This window comes from Vidua chalybeata, chromosome 9, assembly GCF_026979565.1.
Source record: "Vidua chalybeata isolate OUT-0048 chromosome 9, bVidCha1 merged haplotype, whole genome shotgun sequence".
In the NCBI taxonomy this organism is placed as follows: domain Eukaryota; kingdom Metazoa; phylum Chordata; class Aves; order Passeriformes; family Viduidae; genus Vidua; species Vidua chalybeata.
Genome location: NC_071538.1, coordinates 24,334,006 through 24,349,852, shown reverse-complemented (window position 1 = coordinate 24,349,852; position 15,847 = coordinate 24,334,006). Strand labels below are relative to the sequence as shown.

The 15,847-nt window shown below is 36.6% G+C and overlaps 1 long non-coding RNA gene across 1 annotated transcript; it reads right to left on the bottom strand.

The window, feature by feature from the left end:
• Window positions 1-405: 405 nt before the first annotated feature.
• On the bottom strand, window positions 406-4,175 carry LOC128792356 (uncharacterized). The gene is made up of 3 exons (XR_008432379.1): window positions 4,033-4,175; window positions 1,195-1,342; window positions 406-665 (listed from the first exon to the last, which is right to left on the bottom strand). It is a non-coding gene; the product is annotated as an uncharacterized LOC128792356 (long non-coding RNA).
• Window positions 4,176-15,847: the final 11,672 nt, after the last annotated feature.

Sequence of the window (15,847 nt, the reverse complement as noted above, 5' to 3'; positions counted from 1 at the left end):
GAAAAAAGTCAATTTTAAACATATTTATGGGACCCAAATGTTTCATTCAAAACAGTATTTAAACCCACAAACCTAGAGATTTTTCCATATATGTTCCCAAACTTTCACTCTTCTACAGTAAAGCCCCACTGGAAGTATAGTACACAGATAATAAAAGTCCATATATTTCATCTTTGATCATTCATTTAAAAACTGAATAAGAAAGTGGTATCTTGTTTTGTGAAATCTGCAAACACCCCAGAAGGAAGAAGAGCCACTACTTCCTCCCTGGCCTTTTTAAATTTTCCTGTCACCCAGAGTTCACTCCAATCTACAGCCGGCATAACGTTCCTTTTTTAGAAGTAAGTAAATACATTTCACAGATGTAGTATAAAAATAAAATTTTACTTCCTTGTGAATGAGACAGAGGTGACCTTGCCAGTGGGTGAGGTAGAGTAAGCTGAAAGAACCTCAGTGCAACAGCTACTGAATTACACACCTTCACAGCCTTTACCTGCAGCTGCAGTGAGCATGGCTTTTCAGGAATCTGGAATGGACATGGGTGTTTTGCTGGAGGTAGGGGTCTGCTTAGACCTCACCTGAAGTTAGTCCTCACCTCTGTGTTATCTCTGGCACTTAAATTAGCTGCACATTACAAGGGGAGTCAGCAGCCATTTGCCGGTCACCTGGCAAAAAATGGGTAAACAAAAGGAGTAAAATAATACTATTTTCAGAGTATTTTCAAGGCAGTTACAAAATTATCACAAGGCAAAAATTTGGCAAAATACAGACTTGGATCAAAACTTTTCAGACCTGCAAAAGCAAGCTGCAAGTATAAATGGAGGAACAAAAATAGATAGCTGTGAAAGAAGGAAAGAAATCCTTCAGTATCCCTAAATACTGAAGAAGGGGGAAAATGTAAGAACTTATTCCCTAATTTAAGAAACAAGACTGGACATGCAAGAAAAGGTAACTGAATGCAATCATACATGGGTGCATAGTTTTTCCCCAAAATTACACAAAGCTTCCCTCAGAGCAAGTTCTAGGACCTATCTTGAACCTCAGGAGTAATTAATTTTTGATAGGCCCAATTTCTTCTGGATTACCTCCAAAATCAGGGATTAAGAATTATGTGGCCATACACAATGCATTCAGCATTTTTTCCTTTCAGACAAGTAATAAAGAGGCTGAGATAATTTCTTAGTATAGTGTTACCTGTTGCCTTTTTAAGTACCAGTTGTTTCATTTGTTTAAGTAGTGCAACAGATTCCACAGATTTTGTTTAGTCTACAGGCTGTCTTCTGAGCAACCATTTCAAGAACACAGGCCAAAAATTAGCTGAATATCTACTGTATGCCAGAGGCTGTAAGATGAAAAAGAATCAGTCAGCTGACTGTAACAAATAGATTAATAATATGAAACAATTATATTCTCAAATAGATATTTTATAGTTATGAATCAATATTTTTTGCATTCTGAATTCATCAAGATCACCACTAAATATTTCGCAAAATGCCCTAGAAGCAAAATATTCAAAGGGTCTAAGGAACCTAGGTGCCTTAATCAGGTTTGAAAAGATAACTTTAGTTTGTTAGCTGGATACTTTTGAAAATTTTTTTCTGTCTTCTATATTTAAGGTACATCCCATTTATAACTGCATTAACATCTTACACTTCAAGTAAAACCACTTTGGGTAAGTAGTCAAATTCCCTCATATTTTGTAGTCTTTGTCTAGAATACATCCTAATTCTTTGTGATTTCATGTAAAAACCATGTGTACTCACAGCCAAAAGATGTGAGTATGTGCAAGACAGTTCTCAAAGGTTCCACCAGTAGAACACAGATTCTATGAAATACAAAGTTATCACGGGTACTCCAAACTCTGGTTTCCTATCATGACTACTCCAAACTTGGGTTTCATATTAGCCCCTTCTTAGTGACCTTATCCCAACTTCCCAGGTCAGGCTTTGAGTCCTGCACATACTTCCAGGAACACATCTACAAAGCTCTCATTTTGGCTTCACTTAATACTCATGAATTACATTACTCAGAATGAGTCAAGCAGATGTGCACACAAGCATATAATTTGTTGATTTACCTTCCCATTTCCTTTTCTCCCCTTTGAGCAAACCTGTGAGTCCCCCTTTTCTCTTTCTAGAATTGCACACGTAAGCAACATTAAAATCAACAATACCCTCACCATCCTCTTCCGTGTGTCCCAATGGTTCAGTTCAGTTCTCAGGTAGAAGTCCCTTTTCCAACATATCTGCTTTATTTAATATGTAATTAGAAGCATGAGGCAGCTTTTCCCAGTTAATGTCGAAGCATCTGGCATTGACCACTACTTGCCTTCTGTATGTCAATGTATATGTTCACAAAATTAAAACCAGACTAAGATAATCCTTGACCAAGCAAAATGCCAAATTTGCATTCCAGAATTCATAAGAAGTCTACATCTACTTCACAGCATAGGCATCCTCATCCCTTCATGGACCTCTGTCTCTATCACTATGAAGAAAGAAATTAAACCAAAGGCAGCAAGTAATAAAACCAGTGGATGGATGACAGAGCAGCCTTCTAGTGACATTCCTTTGCCTCTGCTCCATTATTTCTTCTGTCACATTAATTTATGCAAGCAGTGACAAGTAGAAGAAAAAGCATATAACCAGCCTCCATCACATCTGACATAAATATTTTAGTTATAGTAGGCACTGAAAGAGGGAGTTTACAAACTGGGGGTATATTTTTAAATTTAATCTCTCTTGCTGTGGAGTATACTCCAAAGAAAACAGTTTGTTCCACTAAATAGTCCACTAAATAGCTTATCATGCACACCTGAAGTTAATTCATACGACCACATCATCACTATTAATTCTCCAATCATTTAATGAGTTCCAATTAAGAATTGTCCAAAAATACAAAGAGGGGAGGTGACACTAGTGCAGAGTGTAGGCCTAACCACAGACATGGCTGTCCAGCACTGTCCCTCTCATGCCCAGCAGGGCTGAGGGAAGCTGGCACTGCTGCTCCACTGCTCCCGAGGGGCTCAGGCAGTGCCACTGTCCCTCTCATGCCCAGCAGGGCTGAGGGAAGCTGGCACTGCTGCTCCACTGCTCCCGAGGGGCTCAGGCAGTCCGGACCAGGGGATTCCTGTGCCCAGCTCCACTGCTGCCCACCTTGCCAGCCAGCAGTGCCACCTCTCCGTCCTCCCCAGTACCCTCCTGGGTCTGCCAGAGAGCTTGAGGTTGGTCTCCAGTTTTGTTAATGAAGCAAATCATAAATATGTAAAAGGCAGGGAAAACCCCAGGCTGCTGATTTTGGTTTATATTCATTTAGGGGTGGGAATCTTGCTGAAGGATATTCACACTTGTTCTCCCAGACTTGGCGCTGGTTCATCCAAATCACACCACAAAGAAACAAATTTGCATTGTCCACCACATCCATTCCCTTTCTCCATTGATTCCTGCAAGCTCTATTTAATTCTCAGGAGGTTTTTACAGGCAGGAATTAAAAGTGTTCTTAGGAAAGTTGCAAGGTCACATTTGCACCAGGTGTGTGAGGGGTGGCTGTCATGAGGGGAGGCCTGGCCCGCTCCACAACACCCCACAGCCAGAGAAGCTGAGCCCTCAGGGAAGCTGCTGGTGCCTCTCTGAAAGTGTATTTAAGGGAAAAATGCCACAAAGGCTGTGAGCAGTGAGGAAAAAAGTGTGGTAAACAGCCCTGCAACCCCCATGGTCAGAGAAGGAGGGGAGGAGGAGGCAATCCAGACACTCAGTGTGGCTGAATATTGATCCTTGGCACTGCTTTTACCTGGGGCATTGCCAGTACATTACAAAGAAATCATAAGAGGGTCATTGCATAAGAGGGTCATGGCCACCCATGTGAAACCTCACCATGAGAAACCTCACTAAGGCACTGTCCTTTGTCAGACTGCTCTAGAGCTCTGCTTCCACCTCTCTCCATACATAAAAATTTCCTGCACACCAGGCCCTGTCCCCTGCACACATTCCTCATATAACCTGAGCCTCAGTCTCATGTACCCTCCACGCTTACTCATCTCCTCTGTGGGTGGTGGTGCCAGCTTTTTGAGATGCCTGGAGAAGTAAATTATAATTACAAGTTCAACTTTGCCATTTCAAAGACTGCTCGCCTTGCAGAAGTTGCTGTGTTCGTGCATGTGTGTGTGCTCACACGAGTGTAAGGCCTGCAGTTAGGGGTGATGGACAGAAATACAAGAAAAGGCACCCAGAGTAAACTTCCAGAAAAGGATCACACAAACATTTTCTCAGTATAAAGTTCTCAATAAAAAAAAAAAAAAAGCAAATGAAGCAAAACAAAACCCCCAACAAAACCACACAAATTAACTCCTTTCTCAGCAGGCTTTACTATCTCAAAGATAGAGATTAGGTTGAATTCAACTACTGAGTTAAAAAATAAATCTCTAATTTAAGTAATTGTTGAAGAGTAGATCAACTAATGATATTTCCATATTCTGTACTATGCAAGCTATGCAACTTCTAACTGGATATAAACAAAAATATTTTTCTTTTTAACTTAATGTTATCCTTTATATGAGATAAATTGCTAAGATTGTATTGATAAGCAAGTTTTGTGATAAAGTTATGAGGTAAATAACTATCCAATCCAATTATGGCATGTTTCTTAGCTATACTACAGGTAAGCTATAAAGCACGTTTATCTGTTTGGCATTCTATTCATCCTGGTGGGAGATCCAGTATCTGCCATCTCTGCTCATCTGTCAAATCCTCTCAGCTGCTCCTTCTATGTGCTTGCCAGAGACATCCTGTGTGCTGTGCCCTGCTGAGGCTCCCTCCTCCTCTGCTCCAGGCTGGCTTCCAACTTGTGCCTCACTATGCCAGCTGGAGATCTGCCTAAGCAGCTCTGTTTTGTTACTGGTCAATGTCCATTAATAATACCACTTCATATCATCTCACTAATCCAAAAGCCATCATTACTTAAATAAAGCACAATCAAGACCTAATAGCAGGCCACCCTTATGCTGCTGGACAAGTCAAAGCCAAGTCAAGGAAAAAAAAAATCAACCTAAGGAAAAACCTGCAGCAATAATATAAATAGAATTTACTAATGTTTGGATATCAGAAACATGAAACAAACTTAGCAGGATAAGATACACTCCCTCCTAATGAAGTTACTACTGGCCAAATTTTAGTTTTATTCATGATGATGTGAATTCTAGTGTTTTCCCAGATAGCCATTCTGGATTTGCCCTGCTGGAGCCAAGATCAGCATCTGGCCTCTGAACTCCATTCTCTCACTTAAAAGTAACTGATATGAAGTATTTATTTATTTTATTTTAGGCTTTCCAACCTCCTGTTAAATCTTTTGGGTTTGGCGCAAATTTATTCCTTGGATAACACTTAAGTTACTACCACTCCTTTCCTTGGTAATTAAGATTTATCTCTAGCAACAGAAATAAAGCGTGCTAAAACAAATCTGAACAATACTGATGATATTTTTTGTATGTATAATTTTTACATGCTCAAGAGTACTAATGTTGCTCTTCCTCGTGTTCACCAGACATCCCTATTGGCTCTAGCACACAACCCAGCCTTTTACCTTACACAGAGAGATCTGTAGAAGCTGACAGACTGAAGAAGCATCTCACAAAAAAAAAAAAAAAAAAAATTAAAAATCCACCCATCTGGGACCACTTCGCTACTTTCAGTTTTCCAGCTTTTCACTGGAATCAGAAAGACTCAGTTGCAAGAAAGAACTTTCCTTCTCTTGTTGAAATTCAGAAACATATAAGTCAGCACCACTGTGGTTCTAATCTCAACTTTCAGTTTGAGGAGCTGAACTGTGGTCACTTGTTCTCTGTAACTACCGGAGAATTCAGGAAAACTTTTAAGATCAAATTATGCCTTTTCAAGGGCAGGCAAGTCACATGGTAATGTGCTGAGCCACCACCAAGGAATGCTCTGGATTCTATTAATACGGGGCAATTTTGTAGCATTTTCTCTAAATATGTAGACTTACAAAAAGCCTTATTTTCATACAGCTAGCACAGAGGAAAATGTGGTTAGAAACTTACTGGTTAAGTATAGTAACTTTGGCTTGAATAAGAGGAAATTATTCTGGAGTTTGCAATTTAGGAATTAGCAGTTAGATCATAAAATAGGCTACTGGCAAACACTAAGTATTAAGGATTAGAATAATACATATTTTTTTGTTATTGACACCAAGAGATTAGTTCACTAACTGTAGTATATATGCTTACAATGATTAGACTTGGATGCAGTTTTTGAGGTATGTGTTCTTGAACATTCATCTTCATTTTGTCTGAAATTTTTCTACATACATTTACATCAATGAACGATAAATTTGGAAAAAAATAGCCTGGAATATCATTTTAACATAGCAACACCTAACAAGCCCTTGAAAACAGGCTTTTAAAGTGTGTATCAGTTTATTATAAATGCTTTGGCAGAAAGTTCCCAAACTGCTTTCTCAACAGCTCACTATCATACAAGAATTCTGTTATATATGTTATATATGACATGCTTTAGATAACCTGGAAAGAGTATTAAATTTCTTAAGTGCATATTATACCAGTAGAGCTTTTCTGTGGCTAATCAAAACAAGAAAGCACTCATAGCAAATCTCCAGTCAGTATGAGGTGTTTCAAACTGTTCATCTAGAAAAACAGCTTCTTTTTGCAGTCCAAATTCTACGGTGCTCACAAGAACTGGGACTTGTCAGAGCTCCACTGTGTTAAATACCACCCCTCCCCTGCTACACACAGGGCTCCAGTGTGATTTCACTGTGTGAAGATGGCAGAATACTCTGACCTTGGTAAATAGGCCTGTGTTTCTCAGGCTGTGTGTATTACTTAAAATAAACATGTAACATTTTAGAATTACTCTGGATAGTTTTCTGAAAACTGTAGTTCGATACTCAGATGCTGACAAAAAGACAAATATCAAATATCAATCACTCAACACTCACTAGAACTCTAGCACACACATCAAAACTGCAACTACTGATCACCTTTCACAGAAGGGTGCTTCGTTATCACACTAATCAGTTCAAGCAGAAGTATGAAATGTTTTCTGAACAAGTATAAATTTAAAAGATCTAGAAACTTCAGCACTGATATGAGTTCCACTAGATGTAACAAATATTATAATAGAGAAAATGGTCAGAAATTATTTCTCAATGTTTCTTATCATTCAAGAAAACTGGCAGTCACACAAAGAAGTATTAATTCAGTAGATTTCAAGTAAAGAATAGGAAATATTTTTTAATATATTGATTCTTGAAATGGTAGCATTTATAACTTCAATATTTTGAATGCAAATATACAGATTCAAAATTCATCAAGCAAATTCGTATAAAATGGGTTTGTCAGCAGCTTTCAAACATGACAGTAGAGATGTTCTGAAGAGGAAACCTCTTCAATAGCAAATTGCTTTAAACTGGGACAGTGCACTAAGAGATGTTCTTACACACCTGTGAGCTTCCACTCTTGGCCACTCTCTGGGACAGAATAAAGGGTGAGATGGATCATGGATCTGACACTTCATCTGTGTTTCCATTTTATACAACAGCATATGAATACAAAGAAAAGAATTCTACTGCTTTCCAAAGATACCAGAAAAAGAATTTGCATGATACAGTTTTCCCAGTGATCATACAGGATTTAAATTTTAAGTCTTTAACTTAAGTTGTTCTGCCTCTGGCTACTGTACACTTCCTCAATAGACAGGAAATCATCTCTAGTTCCTGAAAGGAATACAAGAAAGGTCCTCAGAGCAGATAGAGGTTCAGAAGGGAAAAAAAAAATGAGAATTACCAAATCAAACAATCAGTTTCCTGTCTTTCAGGAGCCTCGTGCCTTAAAGTATAATACAATATAAACATAAGTTCTGTTTTTTCTCAGCATTTTTATTTCAGTTCATAATAAAATAAATCTCCTTATTCATATAAAAGAAATCAAATTAAAATGAAGTTGACACATTACTTTGGAAAATAGTTTTATGCCAATGATAGAAACAGATCTGAACATGTGCTATTTTATTTTCATTCAATTCCATTATTTGTAAGAACTGGTTCAAACAAGTGATGAGCCATTCATTCTACAAGAGCCCAACATATAAAACTGACATTACAGAAACTGTCAAAAATTTTTTATTTCTGCAGTGTCAGTCTATGGCCTGTTATCTCCCACACTGTGCACTCTGCTCCAAGAGCTAACTAAGGCCATCAGAAGAGCTGCAGGGAACCCCTAAAAAAAAACCAAACTGGGACTTGGGACTTGCTAAGAGGAATCCTACCAATTCAGGCTACTGGAGAAAAGCAGAAGAGTTGGCAATAGAAGATCCCTGGCACTGCCTGGGCCAGAAATAAGGAACAAAGTATTTTTAATCTGATTGGAGGACCATGTGGTCATGCTACATCTCTGTGTGTCCATCTGAGATGTTGACTCAATTGTTCCTGTCCCTGGAAACAATGACTGAAGGTTTTATAGGCAGCTCCAGAATGCAAAACCATAATAGGACAGACTGAAATTGCTTCAGGCAGAGGGAAGAGGTGGTTCTTAGCAGCTGGCTAACAGGAAGATAATGTTTGTTTTTTTTTTTTTCAGGATTTTATTTTCAAGTTTCAGACTATAGAAAATAAGTACTTGAACTTTCAAGTCACATCACTCCACCCTGAGAAGTTTCTGTCACAGGGGAGTTAAAACTCCTCTCTCCTATCCAAGAGCAGGAATCTCTCCTCCCTCATTCTTCATTCTCTCCTAACCTTGCTGGAGAGATTATCCCTTCCCCACAGGGACAGTTTCAGTTTAGCAACTTGCTCTTTGATTATGAAGTGCTTGTGGCTGTACTAGTGACTTGTGCTCATCACTACCAGAGCAATGTGAAATATCTGCTTTCTCCAAAACACAAAGAGAGGACTGAAGATGGGATAAGCCAACTCATGCTTTAAAATTTAAAGACTTTTAGGGGATTTGTGGACCTAATACATTTGCCTTCCTTTGCAAATATAGTTCAGTATCATAAATAGATTATAATTAGGAGCAATCTATGCATCAGATCCTTTCATTAGGACTTACCCCTGCTAGTAAACATTCCTCTTAGTTTTTATAGCTAACTTAATGTTCACACTTTATATGCATAAGAAATTTTATTCTTCTTTCAGTCTTTCACTAAGTCTTCCACAGTTGTATTGCATGAAATTTACACTGCAAAAAATGCTGAAGCTGTGCTGAGGCAGTCTTTTATTTAAAATAAATGCCTTATTTTTCTTTTTTTTTTTAAATCAAACAACTTCAACATATTCAGGCTGTCACTAAAATAGCTAAGCGCCCTAGGACTATAATGCTTGCCCAGACAAATGCACATTCCTGTCTGTAGAGACCTAGCCGGAATGTCTAGCATCAGAATTTCACATTTTGTGCAGTCAATTCTATTTCACGTACTAAGCCACAAACCCATTCTAGTTGAAAACAGCAGAAAGTCTGTTTTAAATTAGGTGACGCAAATACAGTAGTAACAGAAACCACAGAGACAGCCCAGATGTATATATATACATCCACACATGTACAGGCAAGGCAAAGAAGTAGGAAAGGCAGGTATCACTTAAAATGCTTTCCAAATTCACAGGTTTAACAAACACTACTAAGGAATAAACCAATATATTTACTGAACAAAAAGGCAATGTAGTGTTTTACATTTCCCTCTTACTGAAGCTCTATGGAATATGAAAGCAAGAGAAACAGGTAATCCCAGAGCATCTTAAATGAAGGTTCTTTATTACAGCAAGGGCTCTCTTCCTTTGAATGCACAGCTGCAAGAGACAGGACAATATGAACAACTAAGGAAGGAAAGCCTTGCAAAGAAGACATTTAGACTCACAAGAGCCATGACCATTTACCAGAAAAAAAAACAGGAGAAAAATTATGCAGGCAAGAAATTAGACAATATTGCATTTTATACTGTAGCTCCTTAAGAGAGCAAGATGACTGCCTGCATCAATCTCATTTTGAGACTACCTGAGATTGTTCTAGCTTTAATGTGGAGACAAACAAATGTCTGACAATTTTTTGTAATAGAATTGTTCTATTTTAAAAGGTCATGATTGATCATGTGATTTTACATTAAAAACTTTGCATTATAAGACTAAACCCATTCCTGTAAATCAGTGGATTAAAATAACTCAGGTCACTTTCTAATAGAGAATTGCATTAAATTATTTGATTATTAAATGAAATAACTAATTTATCTTAACATTGGGAGTATTTGAAGTCACTTGTCACTCATCCAGCTCAGTTCTTCCCAGCATAGTTCTAGCCATAGGACATTGGTCCACTTGTCCAAGGACAAAGGAAGCTATTCATAACAGGTTAGTGCCAGTAGAACCTACAACTTTTGCTATGTTTTGAGATTTTTAGGGCCAAGAAAAATTGCCTTGTTGAGGTGATAAAGCCTTGATTTACATTAAGATCAGTAATTCAAGAAGAGTTGGCACAAACACTAAAGTTGTAGCTATTCACATACACACAGAAAAAAAGGCAAACTGAAGAAATATTGAAAAATAGTATTGCCACTTCTATCAACTTCTAAAACAACAGAAATCATCTACATCTACGAACAAAGCAAGAAAATCATGCACATTATGAAGCATAAGTTAAATATGAATCACACAGTAGTTATATCAAATTGCTATTATACAATCAGCACCTGGCTCAGAAACAATTGAGAAATTGTAATCTTTTCTGTTCAAAAAGGTTGGCTACAAAAGCAAACACCTCTTTCTTTCATTGAAAGGTGTACGGGATATTTGTTTTGCATCAGTACTGACACAGAGATGCAAAAAAAGACATTAAAGCAAAGTCTAGTATCTCATTAAGGAAAAAAATAATGTGCACAAAGTTTCATTTCTTGTTCTGTATCACTCCTCTAGATTTTTCTGGTTTTCCCTATGTCCACCTCTAGAAATTTCTTATACTTGCATAGGTTTCCCTCCTCTATTTTTATATAGTATTTGCTTCTTTATATAATAAGCAAGCTATATTTAAAAATCAATGCTTCTCATAGAAATTATTCTTGTAGATTCTTCAGATCCATAAGCCACTGTTTTTAATTCATGTGACACATTAAAGAAAGCCTGCCTCATCTTTGATTAAGATGAGTCAACATAGCAAAAGAGGAAATTACATACTATTCTTAAGACATATATACTTTGTGATAAATCAAAAATATTTCATCTTCAAATATCACTGTGGCATAATCGCTCTATAGTTCATGCTGTCTTATTATTTATGTTAGAAGGTAAATATTGAGAGAATAGTGTGGGAAAAGCTAAAAACTAAAAATAATTAGTCTTTGATGTTGAAAACAACCTTTTAGTAATAAATTTATCCAATTTAGCCTGACAGAGGCAGGCCATGAATCAAAAAAAAAAAAAAAAATGTAGTCTGCAGCATACAACAGGAAGAGTAGAATCATTAAGTAGATTTTTACTCTCAGCCATTTTTTTACTGTCTTTGCACAAGGTTTCTGTCCTGTCTCAAACTGTCAGGTAGGGTAGCTTGGGAATGACATGGATGAAGGGGTTTCCCTTCTCTAAAATTCCAGCCAGTGTTCTCATATTCAGACTTAAAATATGTCTAATAATTGTCTTCATACTGAACCTGTAAATAATCACTGCAAATAGAACTGATCTTTATAATTTTTTTAAACAAAATAAAACAAGCATCCTTACAATATCAAGAACCTTGCTAAAAATTCTAAAACTTTTTTAAAAAGATACTTCCTAGTGAAAGTAATTAATGGGATTTAAGCCTAAAGCAAGGTCTTTAGCTCTAGTTCATTATTGCATCCAGACATGTGGGTCTTCTGCATGACTGGGGTTTTTTCATCACATTTTAATTAATTTCTGCATTTTAATATAACTGGTGTATAAGCCCAATGGCATTAGAGTTCTATCATCCATACATTTGTGATTAATAGTTCAAATTGAGAGTAAATCTTAATAAATACAGAACATTTCTGGGACTTGTTGCACAGCTTCCTTCATGCCTGAAAGGTCCAAAAGAATAAAACATGTGGGCCCAAGCTGCAAGCTTTTGTATACTTTGTCAATCAACAAAAATCTTTGCTTAGGGCAGGAAAAGTGTCCCAGGTTTGCATTACAGCATGAAATTTGCCAAGAGAAAAAAAAATAGAATAAAAAAAGCCAAACAGTATGTATTATCAAACAATAAGACAAATATTTCACGTAAAGTCTTTTACCCAAAGACACTAAGCATTTATTTCAAAAGATGTATTCAAAATTAAATGGATGCACAAGTAGAGAAAATAAGTTTCTTTACAAGAAATCGCTACAAGTACTGCCCGATTCAGCTATTAAAGCTGATGCTAATAGAGAATACGATAATTTACCATCAATATGCTAAGAAAAGTAGCAAGTACTTTTTATGTAAATATATGATAAACTAGCCATAAATAAATGTAGCCAGCAAATTACAAGGCTGTTTTTAATATCAAAGGATGGACTTCTGGAACAATCTTTCCATTACAGAAACAGCTGAACTCATTTGAGATGAGGTCTGATAAATTTACAATAGATTTAATTTTCTTGCTGTTTTACACATTTCTTAACCTCTCAAGTGTAGGAATACTTTCCTAATGCTTTAATGTTTTTCTTGCTTAATCTATGCTTTTTAGCATCCATTTTGTATTTCATGACAGCTTAAAAATGCAGGAAACTGTATATAATGATATGACTATCACTGTAATTTTGGTCTTGTGCATCTCAATGATCACATGGCTTTGATATGCCACAGTAAGTTTTAAAATGCTGCATTTAATGGTAAATGTGGTAAGCCACAATTGTAGAGCTTGCTAATGCTTACTTTGGCTTTGCAAAATGGGATATCAAAGAAGTATAAGATCAACTTGCCATATTTGGCACCATCAAGTTTAACCTAAACTTGTATCCTAGGTGAATGGACAGTCAAATAAAACCATCCCTCTGGAAATAGCAGGGTACTGTACGTAAACTAAAAAAATTACTGGTTGTAAAGCAGTCTGGACAGAATATAACAAACTCAGCTGGCTTGAGCTCAGGGAGCTGTTTCTTTTGCTTCATAACGGAGCTTTTGTTTCAGAAGTTGGAGACCCTGTGTTTAGCCCAACAACAAACTCTAAAATGAATCAACCATGTGTAGGTTTGATAGTGTGTTTACCAAGGCTTCCATGTGTGTATTATTTTGTCCTTGTACCTTAGTACAATGTGGCTGCCTCTGTACTATCCTACCCATAAGAAAAAGACTAAAAATAAACCAAAGCCTTCCCCTTAAAATATTTTGAAAAATAAATTGTACCAGAAAAATACATTTCTAATCATCCAGAAGACACATTTACTATCACACTAACTCCCACAAAATGGTCAGTTCCCCCCATTCACAAACAACTCATCATGCATTTTCCTTCTTTCTTGATCATAAATGGGTCATACTCCATGACCCATTCTTAATTCCTTTTGTCAGTTACCAACATTTTCCTACTCACACTGCCATTTTAATCTTCTTGAATGGACTAAACAACATTATACAATCCAAGTTTTCCATTTCAGGTCATTATTATTTTAAGGTTATTTCCAACTTAAATATACATCCATCCCAGGCATAAATATAGTTAGTTGAATGTGGAAGTATAAGTCAGCATGAGGAAAGTTTATACAAAGTCTTTTGTACATTCAAATTTCAGCCAGTGTGTTCCACAAAAAAAACTTCTGTGAAACCATTACCTTGGAGATAAAATAGCACTGTGCTTGAAACATACTGTCTTACAGCCTGAAATTTGTGGTTTATAATAATTACTTAAGAACATCTCTCAGGAACAGAAAAACAATGGAAAGCAGGAAGCTGCATCTACTCTATTCAAAATGCTTTTACAGTACCATGACTTCTTGTTCTTGACACCATCAGGAAAGGCTGGGAAGTTTTACCCAGAGATGCTGACAGCTTAACTGGGGTTAGAGGGATGCCTACCTGGCAGCAAGGGAAAGAAAGTTTACTTGTACTGAGAGACATGGCTGTGCCTTGCATTTTATGCAGTCCCAAGGGAGATTTGTGCTTCATTGTTTAGAGAATCACACTGTGAATCAGTCTCCAAACCTTCCACAGGTGAGTAGAAAGATTAGGCAAGAAGGAATGCAGATTCTGATTCAATTTATATACAGCACAAGTAGCTGAAATATTTCTAAGACCTGAAAAGGAAATCCAGTTTATACTTAGAAAAGGGAGTAAGTAACTTGCCCAGTTTGTTAGGGAGGTTTTCCAACAACCCACAATCTTGATTTTATCCATTTCTAAATTCAGTTATTTGGCATTTTACTAAAATACAAGTTTAGAACCCTCACTATTGCTCTGAATGAAAATCTGGTGAGCTCAACTACCTGATCTGGTTTGCTTTCACCACTACTGAACAAGGCAAGAATCTACTAAATTTTTATCCTATTATCACCAGCACCCATAGGAATAAACTCATACTCTTCCAGCTTAGTGAATATCCACAATATCAGCCTACGGCTGTATTGCTTGTTACAGTTTCTTCATTGGTATATTTCAAATCTTAGTGTTCCCCACCTCTTCCTTTCCTACAAAGATGACAGTAAAATGTCAAAGTTCCAAAATACTGGGAAAGCCCTCAGGATGAGTTGTTTTGTGTATTCTGATATGCATTCATTGATACTAACTGAAAAACACTGAACAAAAGGGAAACTGATACTAGGAAATCTAAATGATGCTCTACACCAAAAACCCTTTTAATTGGAAACAGCATCTTTACCTAGATATTGCTTAGGGAGGTGTTCTTTGCTTTTCCATTCCTCTTTCACAAACTATTTTTCAAGTGAGAAACAGAAAAAACAACACAACCAAAAATAAACAAAAAGACCCCAGGAACAATTTTCATTACCTCACCAAATCTTTTCTTTGTTCATAATTTTGGGGAAAATTATGATAACCTTAATATGTCATTGATATGTTTGTTTTGTTTTCTCCTTGTGAAAAAGTAGATTTAAATTCTTAAAAATTATGAAGAGTTCGCATAACTTTTGCCATTACCCTGGCCAATGTGATCTAAGGGAATTAAAAATCCAGCAAATTTTCAGAAAACACAACAGAAAATATGGAGTATAAACAGGCAGAATTAACATACCTCTTAAATCTGCTGTTGAGTAACGAAATACTGAAACAATAAATAAGGATCCATTTTTGCACCTGTCAAAAAACAATAGGCAAAGGACTCCTAGTAACATATTGATTAGCAAGGGACAGAAAGTTTCATGATATGCTTATAGTAATCTATTGTGGTAAGAATAGAAGCAAAAAAACCCTCTATACTTCTAATGCATTGATTTTCTTAGATTTCTAGTGAGAAAATGAACAGCATAATCTTAGCTAATGAAGACCAAATCATGTGCTTCTGATATCACTTATTGATGACTTACATGGACATAAGCTTATTTAAGCAAGTATGTAAATGAAAGTGGCATCAGGATGAGATTATACTGTGCATGGCCTGAATTAAGTTCTCTTACAGAGATATTTGTGTTTGAGAACTCAAGCTTGTCATTAGGCATCGTCCTTGCTGCTGATTTCTGAATACTTATTTCACAGTAGATACACAGAAATATACAGAGAGGAAGGGAAGTCTTCAGGATTTACCACAGCAGGAATTAGCATCAAGTTACAGCATAATAAGGAGCGATGAAAACTTCATGATAAACCATACAGCCGAATTTGCTTTTAAAACAAATACATAGTATTTTAAGGCATTTTCCTCAACACACTTAAATTGAATTATACTTGAAA